Genomic DNA, 26,512 nt, shown 5'->3' with positions numbered 1-26,512 from the left:
GCCCCTACATGAAAATGGACGATTCCGTAGCCTACATAACAACGAAATCTATGAGCGATACCACGACCGCCCGAGATGGAGCGATGGCGTAGGTCAGGGCGCCACACAACTTTTAGGGACTTTAGGGTAGTTTCTGAGAATGGGTCCGTTGAAGAAATGAGCACTTTCGGCTCCCCGCACTCCTCACCTTTCCAACAAAGGTAAAAACTATGCTTCGGAAAGTACTAATCGAGATCCTTCATTTGATACCCTACATGACTATCTTGAGTTGGGGAAAAAGAAATGTCGTATTTTGTCAATAGATGGCGACACATCTTGAGTTATACTTATCGCATCGGGTCATTCTATACGGCGATTTGAAGACGACAATCTGTGCTACAAGTGCGAATGAGGCATAATTGAAGGCACCTTCGATGTCCATGAATGCGCCTTAGGCGTATTCTTTTTCGAACATCGCCTTTTCAATTTTTGCCGTAAATTCATGAAGTGCTGTCTCCGTGGATTTGCCTTTTTGGTGGGCGTATTGCCACTTGCAGTGGCCACTTAGGAATGTGTGTATCCCTTATGCACCGATATACTAGTCTTTCTAGTCCTTTTAGCAGAAAGGACGTTAAGACTGATCGGTCGAAAGCTTTTTACGTCTGTGTAGGTGGGTTTTCCTGGTTTGGGAATGAATAACACCTTCACATCACGCCACTTAATTGGAATATAAGCGTGTGCTAGGCATGCGCGATATATATTCCGAATATGTAGACCCAGGGCATCCATTCCCTCTGTTACTAGCACAATTTAGGATCTGCAAATCGATTCCTACTAAATACTCCAATAGTCTCGATTCTCTTGCATTAATGTTCGAACTTCCCCAGCATATGTGGTAAGCGTTGACATCACATCCTGCTATTACCCCCATGCCTCTACTTTTGGTATATTGGATAGCTCTGATGAATGTTCCACTGGGAACGTCTTCCGCGTCGTAGGGAAAATATGCAGAGCACCATAGTATCTCTTTATCTCCCTGTTGACTTTGTACGTTTAGCTTAGCCGATGTGGTGTCGCCATCACATAGGTCGTTAACCAAATTAGCCTGGAAGTTTTTTGAGACTACCGTGCAAGAGCGGGGTCGATACCTTCCATTGGCATACAACAGGTCAGCATGTTGGAAGTTTAGGCCCCTGACTACCCCACCAACAACCCACGGCTCTTGTATGAGGTATATAAATGTCTTGCGCTTTACAATGCTGCAAATTTATTTGGGAAATTTGGCACCTCATCTACGTTTCAGATGAAGATGCCGAGGGCTGCATGTCCAATGGTTTTAGGAGCCGATAATTGTAACGTGACCGTCCCCAGCCCATAGTAGGGCCGGCAGCCCGATTTTGCCCGAAACTTCCTAACATGGGGTTCGGGAACGCCGAAATGTGAGAAAAGTTCCCGGCCTATCGGCTCTCTCTCTTATTTTATTGCCTAGCAGCAACCAAGTGGAAGTGTTGAGGTTGTTCTGCACACCAAGTTGTTCTAGAACCCCAGCACTATTTCGCTCTTCTTCTGAAAGCCAGAGAAAGCACTTTTTGATCGATGGAAGCTCAAACACCCTTTTCAAGGTTAGTCGCGCACCCTCCCACACATCGTTGAGGAAGGAGCAGTACTGCCTGAGCCACCCGCTCGTGTCTTCGTCGGCAAAGTTCAGCCGTAACATTTCACGGTATACATCTACCAACTCAAAACAAACTTTAATGCCTTGCGCGAACGCAGTCCTTACAGCTAGGAGGAGCTTCCTCCTAAGCTGTTCGCACTGCTCAGTATCGTAGCCGGATGGATTACAGTCGTCATACAGGACCCATCTATCGGCTTCGATAGCCTTGACTGCAAATGAAGACCTAGTCGCTGCCGGCCGAGCGCTCATTGTTGCCTTTTGCGTCAAAGAATTAGGATCGTCCGAGGACCGTTGCCGCTTCGGTTTCCCCTTAGCCGCAGGTGCCCCAAACGCTCCTTTCCCCTCAACCTTGGCACAGCCCTTGGGTTGTGCGTTGCCCGGAGGCGGTTTGCCCGAAGGCTGTTTGCTGTCCGTAAACAGGTGCTTACGCATGGGCGCCGATTGGAGCCTGGGTTCAGGAGTGCTGACAGAAGGGGCCTGCTTCGGCTCGTCCGTTACGGACTGGGTCCCAATTGGATTGGTTGCCACTTGAGTAAGTGGGGAATCTGAGTCTAGACTCAGGTTCTCCATCGATGAGCTTAGGGTTGCCCCTTCACTCGGGGTTGGATCGTCACGATCGAGGTTTAATTGTGTTAGCTTAATAGGTTTATGTTTTTTGTTTTTTTGTTTTTTCATAGTTAGCTGCCATGGCCTCAATTTTATCGGGGAAAGTAAGTCGATCTCGGCAGAGCACCTTTTTGCCGAGACAAGGCTAGTTGAAATTAGGGGTCACCTGATACCCATAATTCACCGTTTATGGCCACATCTTAACCATCATTCAGCCCTCGGCACGGTAGTCACCCCTTGGCTTGGGGTTTTGATTACCGCTTGGCTTCTGGTGTCACCTCCCGTTTCCTGGAGGATCTTCCTTCACCACGACAAGGTAGGTAATCGGCGAGGGAGCATAGTTACCTTCCAAAAATTGCAATAGTTTTGAAATCAAAATAATTTGAAACACCATTTTTAAGCAAAAATTTTTTTTTAATTTTTCCCAACCAAAAAAATTGCTAAGCAAATCAATGATTTGATTCTGCTTTAAGTAGATTCGAGGCTGACACTTAATAGAATTTGTGATACCACAATATATTATACATAACATATATAGCAACATAAGTTTGCAAATTGTTGAATACTGAATTTGAATACATTGAACACCTACGTATCTATTCGCTTGCGTTAAGTTTCGAAATAAAACTTGAAATTTCATCAGCAAAATGCTATCTGTAAAGTGAATACTCAAAGCAAAATAGAAGCCGTGCATATACTTTGCTTTTGTACTGCTTTCTACAAGTTTCATCACATCAAAGCAATTTTATGTGTACTTGGAAAGTGTACGGCATTATTCATTGCTATTATAAAACATTTATGCTGATTACACTTTGTACCTACTACTAATAGATTTTAAAGAACATCAGCTTTCTGAGGCCCAGACAGACGTACAGGCGTCAGAGCTCAACTCGATAGCGTATTCGCCGTCTTGCGCGACATAACAGTCGGGATTTATTTACTAAACCGAAGAGCAGCTTTCCTGAGATTCACACACCAAAGTTTAGAGCCTACAGTTTAATGTACTCAGATGGATGCCCTATGATTCAGCGTATCTAAGATACATAACTCCATCGATTGGAACCCAAAATCAGTGAACCAAAACAACTTTGTTTACTGCTATGTTGTCCAGCTGTCTGGAAACGTCCTCAGTGATAACAATATCTAAGGTAGGTATGACCAGAGAAGTCATGCTGACGTCAAATATGTATGCCGTAAACAAACCAAAAAAAACATTGCATAATAAACGCAAAAAGCCTACACGCGCGCATAAGCTTCAGATTTATCTAAAAATTACGTTTGTTTTATTCTTAAAACTGAGTGGAAAGCTCCGAGCGGAATCTTACTATTTTCCTCATAATGTTATTGTTGACAAAATATTCTCAATAGACGAAGGCGTTTTCTAGGCCTCAATTTCTTTGTAATCCACAAATTTTCTTTGTCCGAGAAAAATTTAGACCTCAACTCGTAGATTATCGATTTAGATTTATCTCTCAGTATCTTATGCTCGGAGTATTCGTCGAAATCTTTTAGTTTTCTTAGACGCTCTCTTTATTTCTTTGTTGTTAACTTTTGTAGAATTCTTATCTTTTATATTAAGAAAAAGCTTCTGGCCTCGAAAGCTTGCATTGTTAAATCTGTTAACTGTTCAACAGTTGTGCCTTGACATTCAGTGACTATAAGATTCAAGTAGAAGGAAATTAACGAGTGAGAAATCAAGGACGGTTATATTAACAATTTCGTAACAAGAAGAAATCTTGCATTTTTACATGCAGAGTTTTTAAAATTTTGTAAATTGTGCACTTTTTGGTGTCTCTTTGTTATAAGAAAAGTGACGATTCGGTTCAAGAAATTACTCGTGTCGAGTACGAAATATTCTTTGCAATACTTTAGAACGGAATATATTTCGAAATTTAATATTAGTACCTAACAAATAGTTTATTAGTGAATCGAAGTGGTCATCTGGCGTGAAAAGATCTCATTTACTAAATCAAGGCTGTGGTACGTAATATTGTGCTCTGAAATCATGTTTAGGATTAGTGCTTTTATCAACATTTGTGTTGAAGTTTCAATAAATATTTTTGCGCGTTACGCAAGGAATAAATTGACTTAAACTTTGCCTAAGAAATTGTAGACAAATCACAAGAATCTAGTTTAGAAATTCCAAGCTATTCAATATCATTTCAATTCAATTGTAATTTAGTCTCATTCAATTGTAATTTAGTACTAATTCTATCTATTTTGTTTTCGTAGCCATATATCGTTGATATTTACAATACTAAGTATTACTCAGCATTCTTTTCGTCAAATCGCTGTAATAATTTCGTTTTATTGCAATATTATCAAGTATTTTGTCTACCAATGGGATCTTAATCTATTCAAAAGCGAATGACTCGTGTGCTATTTTCATCCTTACATTCTATTATAGTTGATTTCGTTTACAAACAAATTTCGGTTCAATTTCACAATCTCCTTACTATACTCCAAATTCGCTAAAAGAACATAAATAAGATAAATTTTCCTTTGGGGTGGGAAGATTATTTCCGCAGAATGAAACGAAATTTTCAAGCAATTCTTTTCTTATTATGAAAAATCGTAAAATGAGTATTTTTATTACCTGAATTTCATGTTTATAATGAATGTTTTGAATGCAGTCTACTTTCTTTAGGTTTTTGCTGGCTCTCTTCTGCGTCCTGGCAATTCAATGTGTATAAATATAGATTTGATCTAATATAAACTTTTCGGGGGGTGGCAGAAAGCTTGATGCTGTTGCCCATGGAAACGACCTTGACCATGTCACCTGATTGATGCAGTCAGAATGCATTTGGAAAGCTTTGTGGGCCTCGTGTACAGTGAAAAGCTTGAGTGGGAGTTGGGGGGGGGGATGTTAGGAACAATTGAAGTGGTTTTATGATGCTGTTATTAGGTACAATTAGAGCTGTTCAATTTGTAATGACTTTGAAAGTGGTATTTTATTATTATGATATCATAAATTTTCGATATGAATTTGACATATATTTGTGAAATCGATTCTATTAGAAATGAATCGATGAATGTATCTGTGACAATGCATTTGCAATTGAAGTATTTATGAATAATTTTCCCCAAATATCAAACTATATTGAGCCCAAAATCGTAAACTTCATACTTTTTTCCCAAAAAACTTAAACCAAAATAGTACGTTTGATTCGTGCTGTTTGGAATTCGATGTGCATGATGTGTTTCGTAATATCTTGCGTTCACGCCCGAGTTTCCATTAATTTTTTTTTGCTATCTTTATTTCTCTTACATGTTTTGCGTAATTAATTTGGCAAAAATCCAAACATTTTTCAGAAACATTTTTTATTTTTAATGTTTATTTTTACAGCTATTGCCAAAATTTTTGACTGAATTGATTGATGAAGATGATAATGATAGATTACAGTTGCCTGATGAAGTCAATTGGCCAGTGTTTACGCAAATTGGAAATTATTTTTTCGATTTTTCAGATCAGATTGGTAATTACAATTGTTTAGTATGATAGCATATGAGTTAAGAGGATTTTTAAAAAGCGAAAAGAGAATGTTGTGCTTCAGTTGTGCAATCAGTTTTTTCCTCTTTTTGTAGCTCATCAACTTTCATAAGGTTAAACCCTAACAGGCAGAGACTTTTAAAAATAGTCAAACTGATAATTGCAAATTTTTCTAATTTTGAGAAGGGGTTTCACCCCAAAAAATTCTGGAACGAGAGAGTTTCTCTTCAAAATTATTATTGTGTAAAACAAAACCTTATTAAAATCGATTCAATGTCTGTTTGTCTGTCTGTCACACGCACTTTTCTCCAAAACAGCTCAACCGATCCGAACGAAATTTGGTCGATAGATGGGAACTATGAAATCCCACGCATACAGTGAGTGGCATAAATTTAGGTGGAGTTTAAAGGAGGGGGCTCCCCATACATGCAAAGGGGGGATTCAAAAAATTGTTTTACAGCATGTAGTCATGTAGGGTATCAAATGAAAGGTCTCGATTTGTACTTTCCGAAACTGACATTAATTTTGGCGTGGATTGCAAAGTGCATGAGTAAGGAGTCAAAATGTGCGCACTTAAAGTGAGACAGGACTCATTGTACTAAATTTTGCACCGACCTAACAGAGAAGACGGCCTTATGCATACACATGCCAAGTTTCATGAAAATCCAATCATTATTCTCAAAGTTATAGCAGTTCAAGCTTATCAATTTCATGCGAGTGCTGTTACATCCTAAACCATACAAATAAGATGCTAACGTCATAATTAACGAGAATAATTGACATTCGAGTGAAATATTAAAATTCCATTCAAGAAGAATCTAATTCTCCCCAGCCTTTTTAAGGTTTTGTGTGAAACAAAACCTTATTAGAATCGATTCGATGTCTGTCTGCCCGTATGTCTGTCTGTCTGTCTGTCACACCCGATTTATTCGGAAATGGCTGGACCGATTGTCATGAAAATTGGTAAGAGTATGTGATCTGCCGTTCCCTTTACACGCAGCAACAGGCGCCATTTTGTGTTAAGTTTAAGAGGGGGTCCCCATACAGGTGAAAGGAGGCTGCAAAATTTTTTTTCACAGAATGTAGCCATGTGGGGTATCAAATGAAAGGTCTCAATTAGTACTTTTCGAAACTGGTTCAATATTTGACATTGGGTGAAACATAGGGGAGTGAGGGCTCAAAATATGACCATCAAAAAGTGTAACAGGTCTCGTTCTCAGAACCTATCCAACCGAAAAATCCGAAAAAAAAACACAGCAGTGCCTCTCTATGAAATCTAGGCCTCAAAATATATCCGGTTCCGATATCTGCACAAATAAAGTTAATAATAGTATATTTCCACATTTTAGAAATTTACCCGGCACCCCCCTTATGTTCATCGCAGAAGTAAAAAATTTAGCATAGGTGTAATGAACACCATGTTGCACAATTCGGTCAAGTTTGAAGAAAATCCAACCATTATTAACAAAGTTATAGGGGGTGAAACTTTACAATTTTTTTGTGAATTTCGTGCACTCTACAACCTGCATGACGTCATCATCACATATCAATTCGTCAATACCACAACGAAGTAAGTTCGTATGAATTGGGTGGAAAAGGATTACTTTGTTTTAGCTTTTTTAGTCATTTGCATATAAATATCAATTATTCCAACGAGACATGTGTGTATGTAGGTATATAGTATATGCGTGCTAATGAACTTTGCGGGTAGTACCTAATTCAGATAGATATAAGAAGTAAATCGGAAATATGGGTACGATCAATTTATATACGTGCCTATATGTGTACAGTATTCGGAAATAGGCAGTTTGTTTGTTTAGGGTGAGCGTAATATCTACGGCTGCAATATGTACGTATGTCTCGTAGTTTGGAAAAATATGAAGGATTATGTTGGATTTGTAGCTATATACGGATAGAAAAATGTGCGTTGAAATTTCTTAGATAAGATAAACACAAAATCTTTACACCCGAAGCGCGAGCTTCCGGTATTCCGACTTGTTTTATATTTGATGTAGGTTACATTCTTGGCATTTGCTAATAATATTAAACTCAGAGTGTGAAGCCTATGAGGTTGACTATTATCAATACAGGGGTTTCCATCAAATGATTTATTTAAATCACTTTTTACAAAATAGAGGGCAATGGAATTTTTAATCATGTGACACGGAGCTATCGGGCACTCGTCACTCCTCACATCTTTTTCTTTTTCTTCAGCCTTTGTCCCGTTGACAAGCGGGGTCGGTACGTCGTAATCGATTTCATCATTTTATCTTATCAAATGCCTGATCAGGATGTAATCGCGAGGGCTTTGAATCCCCATCCAGCGTAGCAAGCCACCGTTGTTTCGACCGGCTTTCTCGTTGCTTACCATTGACTTCGATGTTCACACCCCCCGCAGTTTTTCCACAATCGGTGCGAACCCATACCGATCGGGAATATTCTCATTTCAAACGTGATCAAAACGTGTAACTGCCCCTCCAGATATTTAAATCGCTCAGTTCTGGCAATGGCAGTAACCTGCCCAGAAGTGAGCGATTTAAATATCTCGGGTCAATACTATCAGCCAATGCAGAACTACGTTATGCTCCTCACATAGGGAAATACAAAACCTTTTATACCTGAAGCGTCAAGCTTCCGGTTTCCCGACTTGCTTATTTATGAGGACCCCTTGAACTTAACGTACAAAGATGTAACTTACTGCATGTGTGGGTGCTCACAGCTCCCACCTTCTCACCAAATTCCGTATCAGATCGACTCAGCCGTTTTTGAGTAATGTGCTAGAAAAGTGCGTGTGACAGACAGACTTTGAATCGATTTTAATAAGGTTTTACAAATGAAACCTTAAAAACTCATTGACTTAAAGGAAATTGAAGTTGGTTTATTTTTGAGCATGAATTCAGTCAATGCAAACGAGCTTTATTATTTTTGTAGCGGATACCACGTCCTATGTATACGTGGTTTCGTCACAGATCACACTATTGACAAACTGGTTGGGTATCACTGATCTATTAGGACTTCTTTAACGGAAAGTTAACGTCAATTTTATAATATTTTCCCATCTTCATAGTTTTGATAACAAAAGTGCTGAGCAATTTATTTTTCAAGATAAAGGTGACATCAATGTTAATTTTGATGGGTATACCCGATAACGCTTTTTGTCATTAAGTTAAAAAAGATGACACGGATTATTTACAATTTCAGCATTGTGACGCGATAACCTAGACAAGACGTTCAGTGATAGTTGCGCTATTTAAAAAGTGTTAAAGCACAAAATGGGCCAAATAGTAATTGAAAGGAGCCAAACAATCGAATAGATTACTATACAATACGGTTCACAAGGTAGCCTATTGACAAGCCCCGCGAATTACCCACTTAAAAGATGATATCTGTTTGGAAACTTTTTTCTCTATTTTTTTATTGCTTTGTTTGAGTCGATTACGTTCTTTTATAGACACGGCTTAAAAATATTCTCAAAATGAATTTTTCTGGAGCAACTCGTAACTGCTTTGAAGGCGCTAAACACTCATTTTCCAATATTGCAAAGAGGCTCGCCGTAGCATTACAGCAACCAGAAAATAAGGCAAAAAATGGCCGCGGAAGGGCAGTTGTGTAGTGTTGGGATAGTAGATTGAAGTTACAAATTTTTTTATGAACCATGATAGTATGGTTTCAAAAAGTTGTAACGTTTTTAAACAGCCAAACAAGTCTTTCTCGAAATCATGTTTTCAAAATTGGTGAGCAGTGGAACTTGAAATTTCTCTGTTTATCTGTCATACCCGATTTACTCAGAAACAGCGGGATCGATTGTTACGAAATTTGGTGGGAAGATGTGGTCTGTGTGTCCCTTTTAAAAAGGCTTGGGTCAAACAGGTCTTGTTCTACCAAATATGAAAAACCATGAAAACTCGCCTATATGAAATCCAAACCCCAAAATACATCTCATCCCAATATTTTCTCAATTAAGGTTAATAATTACATATAACTATACAGTAAAAATCACCATACTGAACATCGCATACAATTCCTACTGGGCACAATAAAGTTCTGTTTCAAAATATATCGCTTATAATGAATTCTGGCTAGGATGTACTAGTAGCTATCGTGAACGGGTTGTGGCTGGCGCTGGAATAAAGTAACCAGAAGTCTCGACATCCGCTTACCTTCAGTCTAATTCCTTCCCTTTTTAAGCCAAATGATAAACAACACAAAATCGTGGTTGATCTGAAACATTTGAAAGATCATATGGATTGCTAATCTGAGACCTAAAGAAAGCACCTGACACGAAATTTGGTGGGGATATTAGGATCATGCAGTAAATGCCGTCATTTTATGATGAGTTTAAAGATAAATCCACAGACAACATGTTTCTTAAGGTTTTGTTTGCAAAACATATATAGTCATGTGGGGTATCAAATGAAAGGTCTCGATTAGTGCTTTTCATAGCCGGTCTTAGTTTTGAGATTTATTAGAAAGGCGGCGAGTTGAAGGAGTGGGAAAGTGATGATTTCTTTAACGGACCCATTCTCAGAAACTATCTAACCGAAAAAACTGAAAAATTCTTGAAGCTGCATCTATATGGTGCCCAGGCCTCAAAACACGCTCCATATCGATATCGGTTCAAATTTAGTTAATAATAGTATATTACCATATATTTGGGGAAATTGTGTAGAGTTTATCCCAGATTTATAAAAGTTGGTAGTAGTATAAAATATAATATGAAGCACATTATCCCCAAGTTTGATCAAAATCATACTATTACTAACAAAGTTACAGTAGCTCAAAGATGACTTCACCCTATAAATTTACTGCAACTAAATATCAATATCACACTAAAGTGGGTAGTCAGACATGCTAAAAGCCTATACATAACGGGCTACGTACAAATGGGATAGTTCTACACGCAAATATACTCACAGAAGAATCAAACAAAGAATCAATCAATCAACCTTTCATACCTGAAGCACCCAGCTTCCGGTTTCCCGACTTGTTTTTTTTTTCAACAAATAGAGAAATATAAGCTAAAAGACGTTGATCTTGGTTTTGACATTGGTTGTAAAGTGGGCGAGCGAGGAAATTAAGGAGGGAAATACCTTTAGAAGCGTGAAAAATAGGAATTTTTCCGGAATATTTTTAGAGGGGATAAAATAATCAGACCATTTTAAAGTTTATTCTAAGTTCAATAGGCGTTAAGAGTTGAATTCAGACTTGGAAGGTCAAATTTTCGGCTTTTTTTAATAATTAACAATTTACAGAATGCCGTCCAAATTTTGGGTATATGCTTCTGGTAATATTACTGAGAGCAACCTCTACAAATGTCATCAAAATCGGTCGATAACTTTCTAAGCTACAATACGAGCAGTTTTTGAAAAAGTAATTTCGAGATAATCGCATTTAAAGATAAAAAATGTTAAAATTATTGATTCTACTGACTTACCGATTAATCAGCGATTTCGGGTGCATACAGTATTGATTTAAATATAAATCCATTTTAATTCTTCTAAATACTTCAAATACTTTTGGATCCTTCATCTTATGAGAATTTAACATCATGAATGCTTTTAAATCTTTTTGCTTAAACAGGGGACCGCAAATGCTGTCGCAGCGTTCTAAACTATATGCGATAGTTTCGAGAATATTTAAAATTTCGAGTTATTCTTTACATTGCACTCTTAAAATATCATACTTTCGAAATATGCAAAAAAAATCGATTTTTGTAAAAAAATTTTAAATGTATTTCTCGCCTTGATGGACACTTAAATTGAAAATATGTAAATATAATACATTACAAACATACAAATCAAACCGTCATGCGCCGAAATGTTCTTACTTAAGGAATACACAGACCTTTTCATATCTAATGCTACTGTTCTCGCCTTATTTGTATCTATTTTGATTATAAACTTCTGAGTTTGTTTTACACAAAACCTTAAAAAGAACAACAGTATTGATCTTACAGCAATGACACCAACGATTTTGGTCATGCAAGGCCTCAGTTGAAAGGTTTTTTCACATCAAACTATTCAGTCAACAACGATGCTGAACTCGAAAAAGTATTTCACGATATAACCGACAGAATCAGAAAACGGCCAGAACCTTAAAAAAATAAGAAAACTAATTTAAGAGCTTATATACATCGTATATTTTTTGTCTTAAAAACAAATATCACTTTTCTGTTTTTCATCCGAATTAATGAAAACTCATTTTCAACAAATATTGACGGTATTGGTGAAAAAATGCAATTCTTGCGGACTCTCTTCAGACTTCAATTGGTGTAAATTTTTGCGTCGACACGTAGTCATATACCATTCCAGTATTAGCTATTGAGTCCTCCGAATGTCCCTCCTGCGTATAACATTTCAGATTCACTCCTTATTCACGCTGTTCAGCTGCCACCTGCTTCTCTGTCGATCTGCAAAGTACCTGTTAACACGTTACAGGATGATTTTGGTTAATATCTTCGTGACAACAAGAAACACGCAAGCACTCCTCCACTTGTCGGACTCAAACCGAATACCCTTCTCCAAAGTCTTAACGATCAGCGTTTTTTCCACTCACTGGAAAAGATTTCAGATGCCCAAGATTTACAAATGAGTGAAACCAGCAATTCTGCAGAGACTGCAGAGGCTCCAAGAAAAAGTTCTGCGGAACCTGATGACTTTACTCAAAAATAGTTTTGCTTTTGTTTTAGAGGTGCAGTTCGTATCCCGATGACTTGCTAGAAGAGATGAAACTTCGCACATGTTATAGATTCAAGAGTCACGTTGAAGTACTCTTGCCACTTCTGCGGCCGCTTATTATCGATCGAAAGGCTAACGACCACATGCAACCTTTTTTGGATGCACTATTCTGTAGCGGAATTATTGCTATTTGCGATAATCACTGCCTCAATGATCAAGGCAATGTGAGAATTACCCTTTTTCCTAAGTTTTTGGTTCCTTATGTTCTTCGATCCTTCTTCTTCCGCTGACCAGTGCGGTGAATGGCATTTTTTCACAGAAGCATAGTTCTCAGCTCCTTATATTCATCGGTCTGCCTTCTTTAACTGAAAGCCACACAGCCACATTGACATTGGCGCGATGGTTTGGGGGGGTTGAACGTCAGCGTCCCAATCTCGCTGCTCTGGGTTCGAATAGCAGTCGTCATGGGTGTCTGCACTCGTCTTGTATTTGTCTCGCTGGTGTAAGCTTATCACTTACACAGCGTGAAGCGTGATGATAGTGAAACTGAAGTAAAAACTGACTGTGTGGATGCCCTATACTCCACCAGGGAGTGAACAGGAAACACTAAGCATTGTAGCTATAATGTCAGTCTCTATCCGAATCGATGTTGACGTTCTGCTAGCATCAAAGTTCGGAATATTGCTGGCCTACAAATTGACATACCTTTTAGTAACTTCTCATAATAAACAGGAAATATTTTTCTTATACCGTAGCCCAGAGGGCGAGTGAGAGAAAATTAGTACTTTTTCTGTGATAATATATTACAATTGCATTAAGGGTCGTAAAGTGTTTAAATTTGTTTACTTTATTATCGTATGTATTTTCCTTTCAAGGAAACGAAACATTTCTAGTTAACCTTCTATTTACACAATATAAACAATGCTATGTGTTTATTATATTGTGTTAAACATGATAAATACTAAACACACTTGACAACCATAGTCTCCGCAAAAATCAAACAGTGTCAATTTTCATACAATTGATGTTCTAAAATGTGTACATCCGATGCTCAAACGGCTGGCCAGCTAGTTTATATTGTTTGCTTAATAATACATCATTTGCATGTTAGTATGCAAATAATATTCTGTGACCCATAAGCAAGTACTACGATATTTTAATTGGCTGCACATCGAAACGTGATTGTCGTCGTTCTCTGTCGCCACAACAATAATAAAAGGTAGTCGGACTCTCCAATCAAATACTCGTATGACCTCATTAGACGACGTGGTCAGACATCGAGTCTAGTGATAGTGTGATAACAACAAACGACAGCTGACTCCACTTGATATAGGCTAACGATTGGCTCACCAGAAGCTAATTGATGATAGCATGCGCTCGATAAGTGATCCAAAGGGTAATGTGGTCTGTGGGGAAACGAACAGCTTGGATATTTGACGCTGGGGGAGTATTGTTGGAGGAATATCTAGAGATTTGTTGCAATTATCACAAAGTTTACAATTCAATGGGCTTGGGGGAACGAAAATTGTTGTTGCTTGTCTTAGATTCCCGTTCACTTTGTGTAGGAGTTTCGTATATAATATGTTTCAAAAGGTATGCCATATGAGAAGCAACGCTATTAAAGAAGACTCAATTGATTCATGCAGCGTCTTCGTCAAATCCACACTGCATATGCATAGATACCTGTATTATTTCATATAAACATAAAGATAAAAATTAGACATACTGCATCGAATACTGATTACATTGTTAGAAAAAATGAAATTCACCCTTGAAATAACGATATCACTTACCATAAACAAGGAACATGTTCATGAACATATGCAACTACACAAAGAAAACCATGTTTAAAACAATAATTTCTTAAACTTTCTCTTTATGAGTATCTTTTTTGCATGCGCACTATTTTGAAACCTAAAACATTGTTTTGATAACATGACTTTCGGATTCAAATCACATAAGCAACAATAAAAAAAAGTGAAATATCATTCTGTAATGAAGCTAAAGCCACTAAAAATGGTTTGTCATCTATTGGGGTCAACTGACTTTGTACAGTTTCATGAACATCATTTCAAATCATGATCATGCGTTCTCAAAATGTAGCAATTCATTTCAACACGATGCGCAGTGCTAGTTTATAAAGTCATTTGCTCATGAAATAGTTCAAGATTGTCACAAATCTTCTTAGATTATCGTGGATCTATCTAATTGCACGCATTCAACATCTTCATCTTGCAGCAACATCAGATTAGAATCAAGTCGGCGTAAAACGCAGAAGAAATTATCTTTTTTTGTGATTCAAAATATTTATCTCAGTGAATTATTTTGCAATCCCACGCAATTTGGGACTTCTTCAGATTTTACCTGTCAACTTCTCTTTCTTTGCCTCAATTTATTTATTTATTTAAAAAAGATAATGTACAGAGTGAATCCAATTAAATATTGCCTTCAGAATGGAAATTAAGCGATTTCTCTAATAGTCAAAGGACTCTAACGGGGCAAGCGATAGTGTTTTGTAACACCGACATATCTTTGGAATCGGAGAGTGAAAATAGAGTTCGAACTCCGGGAAAGGGGCCCCAACAATTTTCCACAGAGATGGATCAGCTCATGGCAGTAGAGTTTGAAAAGAGTACACTAATCGAGGAAGGTTTTGCGTAGTTGCTAGTCATTATAAACGGCGCAAAAACCGGTATCCGGTCTAGGCCTGCCTTAATAAGGAACTGCAGACATCCCGGTTTTGCGCCGAGGTCCACTTATTCGATATCCCTAAAAGCTGTCTGGCGTCCATTGCTCCACCTTAAGCAGGGTCTGCCTCATCTTCTTTTTCTAGTTGCTAGTAAGGCAGGTTAAAGGACGGAGACGGATAGGATAATCTACACGTGGAAAATACTTCCTCAAGAAGAAGTATTGGGGAATCGTGACAATCACAGTCACAGTATGAGGACCTATTTACGGATCAATACTCGGCTATAGTTCTAATGGGGATTTGGAGGGGAGGGTTTGACAAAGTAAGATTCAATTCAAATCGTGGAGAGGTTTGAATCGAGCTTAGATATAGTAAAAGACTATAATATCATATATTTAAATTGCATTATTTATAGAACTAATGCTGGACAGATTGTTAACCTACAGCACCTGTATCAACACAGTCCCCTCACGGCGTACAGGGAATAATCATAATGTAATAAAAGTGCTGTCCTTAGAATAAATCATTCGGGACATACTAGTAACTACATACTATCATATATGTTTAGAAATTTTGGAAGTACTCCCCTCACGCATCTTAAGTGTATTTTGGAGCAAAACTATTCCATTTGTACGTAGCCCGCAATGTATATGCATATTTAGCATGTCAAACTACTCACTTTAGTGTGATAGTGGGTTGCGATACCATAAATTTTCACGGAAAAACAATTTTAAGGTACTGTAATTTTATCAGTAATAAAACGATTTTGATCCAACTTGTGGATATCATGCTTCATATCATAGCCTATATTACTGCATTACTTCTATAACTCTAGAATTTGCCAAAAACATTATTAATTTAATTTGAGTAAATATCGATATGGAGGGTATTTTGAGGCCTGGACATCGTATAAGGGCTGGTTCATGATTTTTTTAAAATTTTTCCATTGGGTAGTTCAGTTCAGTGGCACTTCCACCTTTTCAACAAATATCAAAACTAAGACTGTTTTCGAAAAGTATTAATCGAGACATTTCATTTGATACCCAACATGACTATATTCGGTAAAAAAAATTACACCCTGCTTTTGTATGTATGAGGACCTCCTCCCCTTAAACTCAACGTAAAAGGATGTAACCTACTGCATATGTGGGCTTTCATAGTTCCCATCTTCTCACCAAATTTCGTTTCAATCGGTATGGCCGTTTCTGAGAAAAGTGCTGGCGACAAACAGACAGACAGAGGTCCTGATGCAAATGAAATGAATAAAACCGTGCTGTGCCCTAACTTGCTAGACGTGATAGTGACGAACCTTCTCCCATAAAATGTAAATACCACTAGCCTTCCTGTTGTCCAAGTGGATCAAGTCGAAATTCCGATGGTAAGCGAAGAAGAGGTCCTGGGAGCTGCAAAAAATAGTAGGTTTGGATAGTATCCGCATTTCTTAAGGAAGGAGCACGCAAGGTAGGAAAAGCGACGCCTGATTCTCATCCCCAAGGCACACAAACCTTTGGGTGAACCTTCATCCTACAGAACAGTATGCCTTCTAAATAATGCTGACATATTATTTGAACGAATAATCTACAGCAAGTTATTTCCAATTGCCGAAAAAGAAGGTGGTCTCTATGAAAATCAGTTCGAATTTCGAAAGAAACGGTAAAGTAAAGTAACATAGCTAAAGCTGCTCTCGGAGAAGATAAATATCATACTATGTAGTGATACCAACTGACGCTTTCAATTGGGCAAGATGGAGGAAAATACTAGAGGCCCTAACTAAATTGGCAAGGAAGAAATACCTTTTACAAATTATTGTCAACATTTAGTTCTGTGCTGCAAATCAGATGGAGGAGCTAGGTCATACCAAACAACGTGTGATGTTCCACAAGAATCAGTCCTAGGATCACTCTTGTGGGGAAAATTATACACACTCTCCTCGCTTGTATGGGAGCCCTCTTCCTTTAACTCCACACAAGATGATGCTATTCATTGTATGCATATTATTTCACTGTCTACATATGCAGACCTAACCTAACTATATCTCAACAGATGTAGCGGTTTCCGCGATGTGCGAGCACATGTGGCATACAGACAGATAGATAGTCAGCGAAGCAGTAAACCGACTTTTACAAAGTTTAGTTTCTACAAAACAAGGAAAATTTGATTCAGAACTCAATAGAGTGTTGAATGTTTCGTAACCAATTAAGTCATCTTATTCATCCAGTGTCTCACTGGTGGGCTGTTTAGTATCCACCAGTATGGGATCTAATCAAAATGATGCAATAAATGCGAGTGCGCCGAAGTTTGCTGTTCACTGAATGATCAGTTCTTTTTCCTTACACACGGTACCGGTTTGAGGAACAATTAGGAAACCACCACTAAACCTGCCTCGTGATTTCTGGGTTGACTAGTCCTTGCAAAAGCTAGGGGATCCAGTCTCTCAAAATTTCAATATATTCGATAATATTCTTCAGCTTCATTTTCCGGCATTACCGCATTCTTTTACTGAAATTGATGCACAGAAGTACTACTTTAAAGAGGGGGAACCAAATCAAAATCTTAAGAAGACAATTCCGAAGGTATTAACAAGACTTTGACATCACTTGAATAGCTTCAGAATTCCAGACTCTTTGTAAAGTTCAAACCAGTTTTCACAAAATTTAGTGAACTTTGTGGTATATAAACCTCAAGGCACGTAAATATTGGTATTTGGTACAAAAGAGCTAAGACTTTCGCTCTCACAATCATAGCTTTTTGAGACCAGCCTTACATTTAATATGGGTTGAGGCGTAGGTACGGATCAATCGTTAAAAAGTACATACCATTGCAAATTTGTTTTTGGAAAAGCCTAGCCGCAAAATATGGGTAAATTCACGAGAAGTTAGGGTTAAGAATACATTTCTTCCCAATATCTATTCAAATAAAATTAATAATAATTTTCTTTCACATTTCCAACGACAGTTAACAAAGCTATAAAAGAAGAATTGGTGAGCTTCGACGCAAAATCGGGATGGAGTTCCTTATTAATGGGCAGAGCATCAAAGGTGTCGATCAAAATTAGGAAGCGTGGTTTCTGCCGACGGTGGCACCGAAGTGGATGTTGCTCGACGCGTTAGCAGCGCTAGATCCGCTTTCACTGCCTTGTCTGAAATTCGGAAATAAATTTATCTAAAAATCAAGATCAAGTTGAGACTGTTCTGTCAGTGCCTAGTGTTCTTTCTTATCATGGGAGTACGCCTGATACTATCTCAAACGAAGGTCGACCAAGTTGTGGCACTCATAAGCACTGTGATGGAAAGGCGGAAGTGGCAGTGAATAGGTCACACATTAAAAAGGGTCTACAATTGCATTGCTGGCTACGCCATGTAGTGGAACCCACTCTCAAAAGATGGCCGATGACTGCGCAGAACAGTAGAAAAGAAATGATGATGTCAAAAGACATACTTCAAAATTAATCCCAAAATGTAAACAATTCGACATCCACTTTCACAAACTCCCACCAGGAATTCAGCTCCACAACGAAATCTGAACTAAGTTGTTGGAGGGGAAACACTATCCAAATTATAATCCGCATCTTTCTTTGCACTAAACTGAATTTCCATCTCCGTGAATATGGAAAAATCATGTGCCTAAAACTTTTTAAATATGAAAACCAGAGAACTTTTCTCCTTTCAAGTTCTCCAAGTCCTTCAGAGAGTAGTCTAAATATACACGCCGAATACAATGGACCACCACGGTCTGAATACTCAGAGGCTATAGCTTCTACCCCACCACAAACACAAGTACACACGCTTTCATGAGGTCCAAATTAATCGTTTAAATTAGTACTTTTTCTCTATTAATATATACTAGCTAAATATATACGATTTACGTCGGTTGGCAACTTCCTTTAATTATTATTTCCATTTACGAATCACATTTTGGAATGGTGATTTAATATATTTTTTTGTATTTCAGGTATGTGACTTCTAAACTGACTATACAAATGGAGGGCAAGTAGTTAAACGTTTTCAAAAAAGTAAAAGCAATAAAGTTAACATTTCGTGCCTTAAAGGTTAAAAAAAGTAAATCAAATAAGGTTAAGAATTAAAACTTCAAGAACTTATCAAATTTTAAAATTTAGCAATATAAGTTTTATAAAAGTAGTTTCTTTATTTCCTGTAGTTTGTTTTGAGTAAAACTATTAAAAGGAAAAGTTTCCTTTTATTTAAGAATTTTGTAATCTCTATAATGTACAAAACCAACACTGAAGAAGGATACATGTTGCGTCCGAAACGCCTCTCTGCAATTCTTAAATAAAATCTATAGTTAAACTGGAAACTTTTTACTTTAGCGATATTTTTGTCGCTTATTTCTTTACATTTAGTTTCATTATATTCCTTCATATGATAACATCATCTTGGCCCACTCCACCAAATCCCTCACCACGTATTTGATGTGCAATAGATTTTCTCTTTTGCATCTTTTATCTTTTATTACAACCACTTTTACCCAACACGTGTTTGTTAGATTAGACTTTCTTTAAGTAAATATCTATCTATAAAGTTTTACGCACCACTGTATTAATGGTAAATCTGATATCTCTCAACACTTGAGACCATGGAGAACCTATCTATCAATCTGTGATTTTCCACCTCAGAACAGGTTTAAAGCTTTTTGCTGAAGATGACATAAGAGTCCTGTGACCAATCAATTAAAGTATTTAGGGATATCGTGCACTCCCAATATAAGAAATTGGCCGACAATTTTCTACTTAACACCACCACCGTAATTACCAATGTCATATTTCCCCCTCCATATACAGTGAAGGAAATGTCAACCCACGTTTAGCATACTACAGCATTCTCCAATGGAGTAAGTAATTCTATCATGGGTTTGTGCTGTAGGGCTTCGCCTGTTAATACTGGGATTGTTCTCCGATGTCATCATGAGAAGATTTAATAATCTTTCGACCACTTGGTCTTTGTATATTTTCTAAGATGTAACACGAAAAGTGATGTATTTGTTTCCATTCAATTTCATAAATAAAATAAAGATTGCTTCATAATCAATCCATCATACTCTAACTATCTATCATTGAGGCTATAGTGAGGCCTCATACAACCGAAGATCAAAAAATTCCTAAATCTAAATTCACCAAGAGTTCCGCATCTATATTTTCAGTATAAAAGACCGTTTTAGTTTTCATTTATATGTTTTCCCAAATAACAAAATTCAAACAAAATAAATTTCTCATATTAAACAAATGAATGCGTATCAAATGAAAATAATGAAAAATTGAATGCGTTAACTTCAACATTGATCGACACATAAATCTGGCATTTATCTAATTCAGAATATCCTAGATAACACTAATTGGAAGAAAAGGGCATGCAATAATCAACGATGAAAACAAATTAGATATAATCTGAGATGATTTGTAGGTCGATAAGTTATTGACTCGGATCTACCTGGCTTGATGCGCAAACGTTACAATAAGTATGAGCAAAGTATTGATTTATACGCTTCCATAATTATCTTCTATAAAACAAACCTTCGACCGTTATTGCGCCCAATTTGTATTCTCAAGATTACGAAGACAAGGTTGGGGGTTTCCTTTTCTATTTTTATTTGTTCATTTTCCTTCTCCAGGCTGAGTTCAAATTGTATCTTTTGGTTAAATTGCGTTCAAAAACAAAACGAAGTTTTTTTTTATGTACGGGGTAATAGCGTACAGGAAATTGTTGCAACTTTTGATATTTGGATATTCTGAATGTTTCCCAAACATATAAATTTAATTATTTTCTATGACCTCAAATGTCTTTTTGCAAAAATGTGTATATAGTTTTAATTTTTTTAGATATTAGAGTGATAAAATATGAGTTATCTAGAATTTCTCCCAGTTTTTTGTTTTTTTTTTGTTTTGGAAAAATTTAAAACAAATTGATCCTTAATATTAAGTTTTTCGCTATAGAATGAAATCACTTAAACTATCTTTAAAGCATTTTGTCTTGCTATTAAGCTAATGTCGGAACTCAAGTAATTAGTGCTGAGAAATTTATAAAACATTGAAAATTTTGCTCTATATTGCTTTGCATTTAAAATTTTACGCCTAATATGAATGAAGATAACATTATTTCTAGCAGATTACAAAAGTAATGTATTTCTTCAAATTACTTTACTTTCCCCTGATAGCAATCGTAGTTGCAGTCAAACTAGTCGACGTTTGTATCTACTGACTCAGTGATGTAGTTGCATCGTACATTGCTATTGGCGTCATTCTTTTTGCTGAGGCGGTATCGATTGTATTGCCAAGGTCTGTAAAAGGCAATCATTATCGTACATGGTCACAGTAATATTTATTTAATACATCTACATTCGACGAAATATGCATTATAAAGTTATACATGCATGTGTGGTCTTTAGGGGGATTGTTGCTTTTTAAGTTTACCAAGATGTAAATTCGACACAGTAAATACACGATTCCCAAATGAATAAGTTCATCTACCAATTAGCTTCCTTCTTGACATCAAGCAAAGATGCATTTTCACTGCGTGATTAGAAAGCTGGAAAAACGAAGAGTTTCATACCAAAAAAGGTTCGGTTTCTATTTATATGCCTTATGCAACATACTATATCGCTAGATATTCATTGATATATTTTGAGGATTCGCGAAGCGACAGATGCCATACAACCTAAACATTGAGGCGCAAGAATAGAGTGTTGTATTCGTAATTTATATGTGGTTGCCATTCACTTGGTGGGGTATATCGCGTCAACTACACCTATGCGCCAACGTTCGCGGTTACCTGAAATGCGCTTCAGCTTCTTCCCCAAAACTTCCCGAGACTTCTGCATTCCTCCTTTACTGTTGTGCATCGAGTGCTATCTTGGGAGAGTGGATTCCACTGCATAGTATAGCTCGATAGTTCGCAATGCAATTGTGCCCTCCCCCCTTATTAAGTGACCTATTCTCTCCCAATTCCGCCTTCTGATCACAGTGCGTACGAGTGGCAAACATATGCGCCGACCAAGTTCTTCGTTTGAAATAGTGTCAGGCCAACGTACTCCGATGATACAATGCAGACAGGATTGGAGTTTTCGAGTAAGAATGAAGTTCACTTTCCATTTACCCCCATGTAGCCACACAAAAATAACACTAACACAGAACAGTCTCAACTTGGTGTTGGTGTTGAGGTAACTGCATTTCAAGATTTTAGACCGGGTAGGGAAAGCGGATCTAGCGCGGTTAATGCGACGGGCAATATCCAGTTCGGTGCCATCGTCGGCAGAAACTTCGCTTCCTAGATAAACAAATTAATCGACGCCTTGGATGCTCTGCCGATTAATGCAGATAGGGAGATTGCAAAGATCCGTAAGGCTGAGAACCTTGATTTTGTTAGTGTTTATCTTCAGTCCAACTCTACTTGCCTTTCTTTCCAAATCCAGAGCTATTTTGTCAAGGACCATGATCCAATGAGAGAGCAAACAGATGGCATCATCGTATTCGAGGTGTTTGAGGAAAAATGTCATTGTCCATTGAATTCCTCTACGTCCTCCTCTTCGTACGGCAGCATGAAGGACATCACCGTTGACAAGAAGAAATAATATCGGTAACAAGATGCAACCCCGGCGGACTCCGCTTTTGACCTGAAAACCCTCCGAAATTTTACCTCAGTGCAGCACGTAATATTTTGATAATGGCAATTTGTTTCTGTGGAATGCCTCTCCTTCGAGAGTAGTCCAGATACACTTTCTGTTCACGTTATCGATAACTTTCTCGAAATCGATGAAGAGCAGGTACAGCACACTGTTCCAAAATGATCCATAGGGTGTCGATATGGTCAATGCAGAAAGATCCGGAGCCTGCGCTCTGTTCGTCAAGCCTCACCTCTTACAACAAGCAGGGAAGACTTTGAGTGTATTCTGAAGCCCCAACTTATAGGGCATACATAGTTGATATTATGTATATATTTGTCAATCGTTTTTTTTAACGATATATTTATTTTATTGAATCTTTCTAAATAGAAACTAACAACAAGTTTTCAAATTTTTTAGCTTAAATTCAGATGTAACATATTCCTCACCAGTCCTACAAGATACAGGGAAGCTCTCTGTAGGAACTCAATCTTAGATCTACTGACCTCCAAATTATGACGGTTTTGTAGAGCAGGCGTTTGTAGTCGAGTTCCAGCTTAGAGTTTTTTTTGTTCTCAGCTTCATTTGCATTACCTACGTCTCAATGTTTTCTCCACGTTAGTTGTCTAACCAGGTATAAACCGAGATACTTTACCTCGTTCGGTTGAAGGATTGAGACCTTAGCGCAGTTTTGCCGGTTCAGGGTGAAAGTGACGTAGCAGCACTTGGTTTCGCTACGCAAGTAACTTTTCAATTCGTCTTAGACCGATTTGTAATTTGTTTGATACAAGCGGGTTGGTTTGGATACTTAAAATGGCAGTTATCAGGTTAGGATCAGTTTTTTAAATCCGAGATGTCGGTTAAAAGACACTGCCTCGAGGGACTCCAGCCCGGACGTTGTACTCGCGAGATGTGAAGCTTTTGCATTTCACACTAAATTTACACTACAAGAGAAAAGATTCGAAAATTCCATGAAACTGAACTGGAAGCAATTGCTTTATTTTAAAAATCAGACTTTTGTGCCACATTTTGTCAAAGGCTTGCGCCACATCCAAACAGGCCGCTGAGCAATATTTTCTATCCTCCAGTGACTTCCTTATCTCAGACACGATCCTGCGAACTTATTTGATTGTAGCATGCTTCTCTCGGAAATCAAACTGGCCCTGAAGGATTACTTTGTTTTTTACTAGATGTGGATAGTAGTAGTTTTTCGACACCCTTGAAAGGTTGAGTAGCACGCTTATAGGCCTGCAGAATGCAACAAGCCAAACGCTCTCATATTTAAGAATCATTGTAACTTTTGAAACCTTCCGAGCCTTGGGAAAATAGAGGAGACGTACACTCGCGTTGAATATATGACTGATTGATTGCGGTGATGGCCCACTCCAGTAATAGGATTGAATTAGCTCCGAGACAGTCTTTGCAATAATCTTCTAGAAGATAATGCTCAATGTGGGATCTAGTAAGTATTCGGGTACCACCATGAACCAGATGCTTAGTATCATAGAAGCAATATCCATCAACACAAAATTTTTTTTGAAAGTGAGATGCGTTTCAGATATAAGCATTATGTCAATTTCTTTGTCAAAAAGGAAGTGTCATATTTCCAGTTTATACTGGCTGACGCTGTTTGCATTCCAATGACATATTTTGGTAAGGACCTGTAAGTATAAGATCTTGACAGTCCTCATGTATTCCTCGGAGACTTGGGTTCTTAGCAAGAAGAATTGCGAATTCTTGGTCGCGTTCGAGAGAAGAATCCTCCGAAGAATTTTTGGCCCCCTACATGAGGATGGACGATTCCGTAGCCTACATGTAAGATATGGGTCTAGTTACGCATCATTTCTTGTATTACGTTTTGTCAGATGTCCCGTCATCTTTGGGTGTTGTGGGATTTATGACGGCATCTTTAATGGAAAACTGATTTTGAAAATCTTTCAGATCACAATCTGGTATCAATAAACTTTAAACAAAATAATCTATGTAATGTGGCTTAAAATTTTGGATCATCCCTTGATCCATGGTTCGCATTGGGAGGAAGGTAATCAACTGATATGTTACCAGACACTAATTTTTCCTTATCCGGATGGGCTCTACAGTTGTTTAAGTACAAAATTGCTTTGCTGTCTGCAGGCATTTTCAATTTTACGAAACTGTCCCTTACAGCTGGCACAAAGTTTTTGAAGGACCAATTTCGAAAAAATTCTTGGTCATCCATGCACTTGTTTGTGTGTCCATCACGCACCGGATGAATTGGAACGAAGCAGCATTGTTAATCGAGTTTTATTTTTTTTTTTTTAAATCTTTAACGCTTTTCTCATCCCCCCACAATTTAACAAGATATCAGCTCATTTTCAAACACAATAGACTTGAATTTAACTTTTAATTCTTCACCAACTGCAATATCGGCAGACTTTAGTTCGCCAGAAATGTCTAATTGTCTGATACCATGACGAGTCTTAAAGTTTTTGGCCACCCTTCAGAAAATTTACAATCGGTATCGATGTTCAAGTCTCGTTGAAACTGCTTGGCTTATTCAACAATCATCGGGTCGGTTATGGATTTACCTTCAGATCCTTTGATTAAAAACCAAAGATACAAAGCCGAATCTAATTGGTCTGACTTGGTTAGTAAAAGTATGTCTTCTATTAAGATTTTTCAAAGATTACACCGTTTTCAATATTCTTTATAATTTCCAGCTTTTAAGGAAACGTTAGAGTCTGATGTTTTTTGAAAGCTAGTTAACTTTAGAACCCATGTAGGCAATAAAACGTGCACAATTTACACACGCTAAAGCAAGTACAGTTCGTTAAAGCAAACAAGAAAAAACATATAATCATGCCTCGGTCGAGCGAAAACTATAAACTGAACTGGCAACGGTCGACTACGTATTTCGTACCGAATTTTGATCATGGTGGAGGTTTCTGGAAATTTTTCCATGATCCCGTCGGACCCCTCGGTGTTTTTGGGGTTGAATTTCGCAGAATAAGAATTGAAGAGACGCCCTTTTCATGTTTGGCCTTGACACCCCTGGCGTGCCGGCCTTTAAGATGCTGGATTAAAGGTAGTTTACTGTATATACCGACCTCACGTGAAATTTTTCATTTTTCAACTCTTCTTGGTTCGATCCCTTTTAGCACTGCTGTAATGCTTTTGGATCTTTTCAATTGATACGTGTAGCACTTTTTACATTCTTTGTCAAAACTGGCTATTACTTTTCTTTAGTTGTTTTCGTCGCATATTTGCACCTCTGTTTCACGGATCAAGCTCTCCATGAGTGGGACTATGTGATAAGTGCTTTTATAAATTAATCTTGTGAGGTTATTGACTAGTTCTCTGGAGTGTTTTTGGCTCAGGTATATGAGCGGTGACTTTAGTTTTGGAGTGTCTTCACTTGTTAAGGGTTTGTTTTCAACAAAATTATTAAAATCGGTTTACTGTCTGTCTGTAACACGCACTTTTCTTAGAAATCGTTAACAGTTATTGATATGAAATTCTGTGGAAATGTGGCAACTGTGGACCAACACGCATGCAGCATAACATCATCCTACGTAGAATTTTGGGGGGAGTCCCAAGCAACATTCCACAGGGGGGTGTAACATTTTTTCTCGACGAGTATAGTCATGTGGGGTATCAAATGAAAGGTCTCGCTTAGCCCTTTCTGAATCAGTTCATAAAGGGGCACTCAAATTAAGGTACCATTCTCAGAAACTACCCACCAACAAAATCTGAAAAAAAAAATCATGATGATGCCTCTATATAACAACTAGGCTTGGTAATAATCT

The 26,512-nt window shown here is 37.7% G+C and overlaps 1 protein-coding gene across 2 annotated transcripts in view; it reads left to right on the top strand.

The window, feature by feature from the left end:
- Positions 1-26,512, top strand: part of LOC119647408 (tumor protein p53-inducible nuclear protein 1) — a 107,221-nt gene that overhangs the window by 59,433 nt on the left and 21,276 nt on the right. The window contains exon 1 of one of the 2 annotated variants that reach the window (XM_038048285.1): positions 3,889-4,240. The exons of the other annotated variant lie outside the window; for it this stretch is intronic. The gene's annotated coding sequence lies outside the window, so the exon portion shown is untranslated. Of the gene's footprint in view, positions 1-3,888; positions 4,241-26,512 lie in introns of those variants that run through there. 2 annotated transcript variants of the gene reach the window in all.

Source organism: Hermetia illucens, chromosome 2, assembly GCF_905115235.1.
Source record: "Hermetia illucens chromosome 2, iHerIll2.2.curated.20191125, whole genome shotgun sequence".
In the NCBI taxonomy this organism is placed as follows: Eukaryota; Metazoa; Arthropoda; class Insecta; order Diptera; family Stratiomyidae; genus Hermetia; species Hermetia illucens.
The sequence above is the reverse complement of the archived record's forward strand: the minus strand, read 5'-3'. Positions and strand labels throughout refer to the sequence as shown.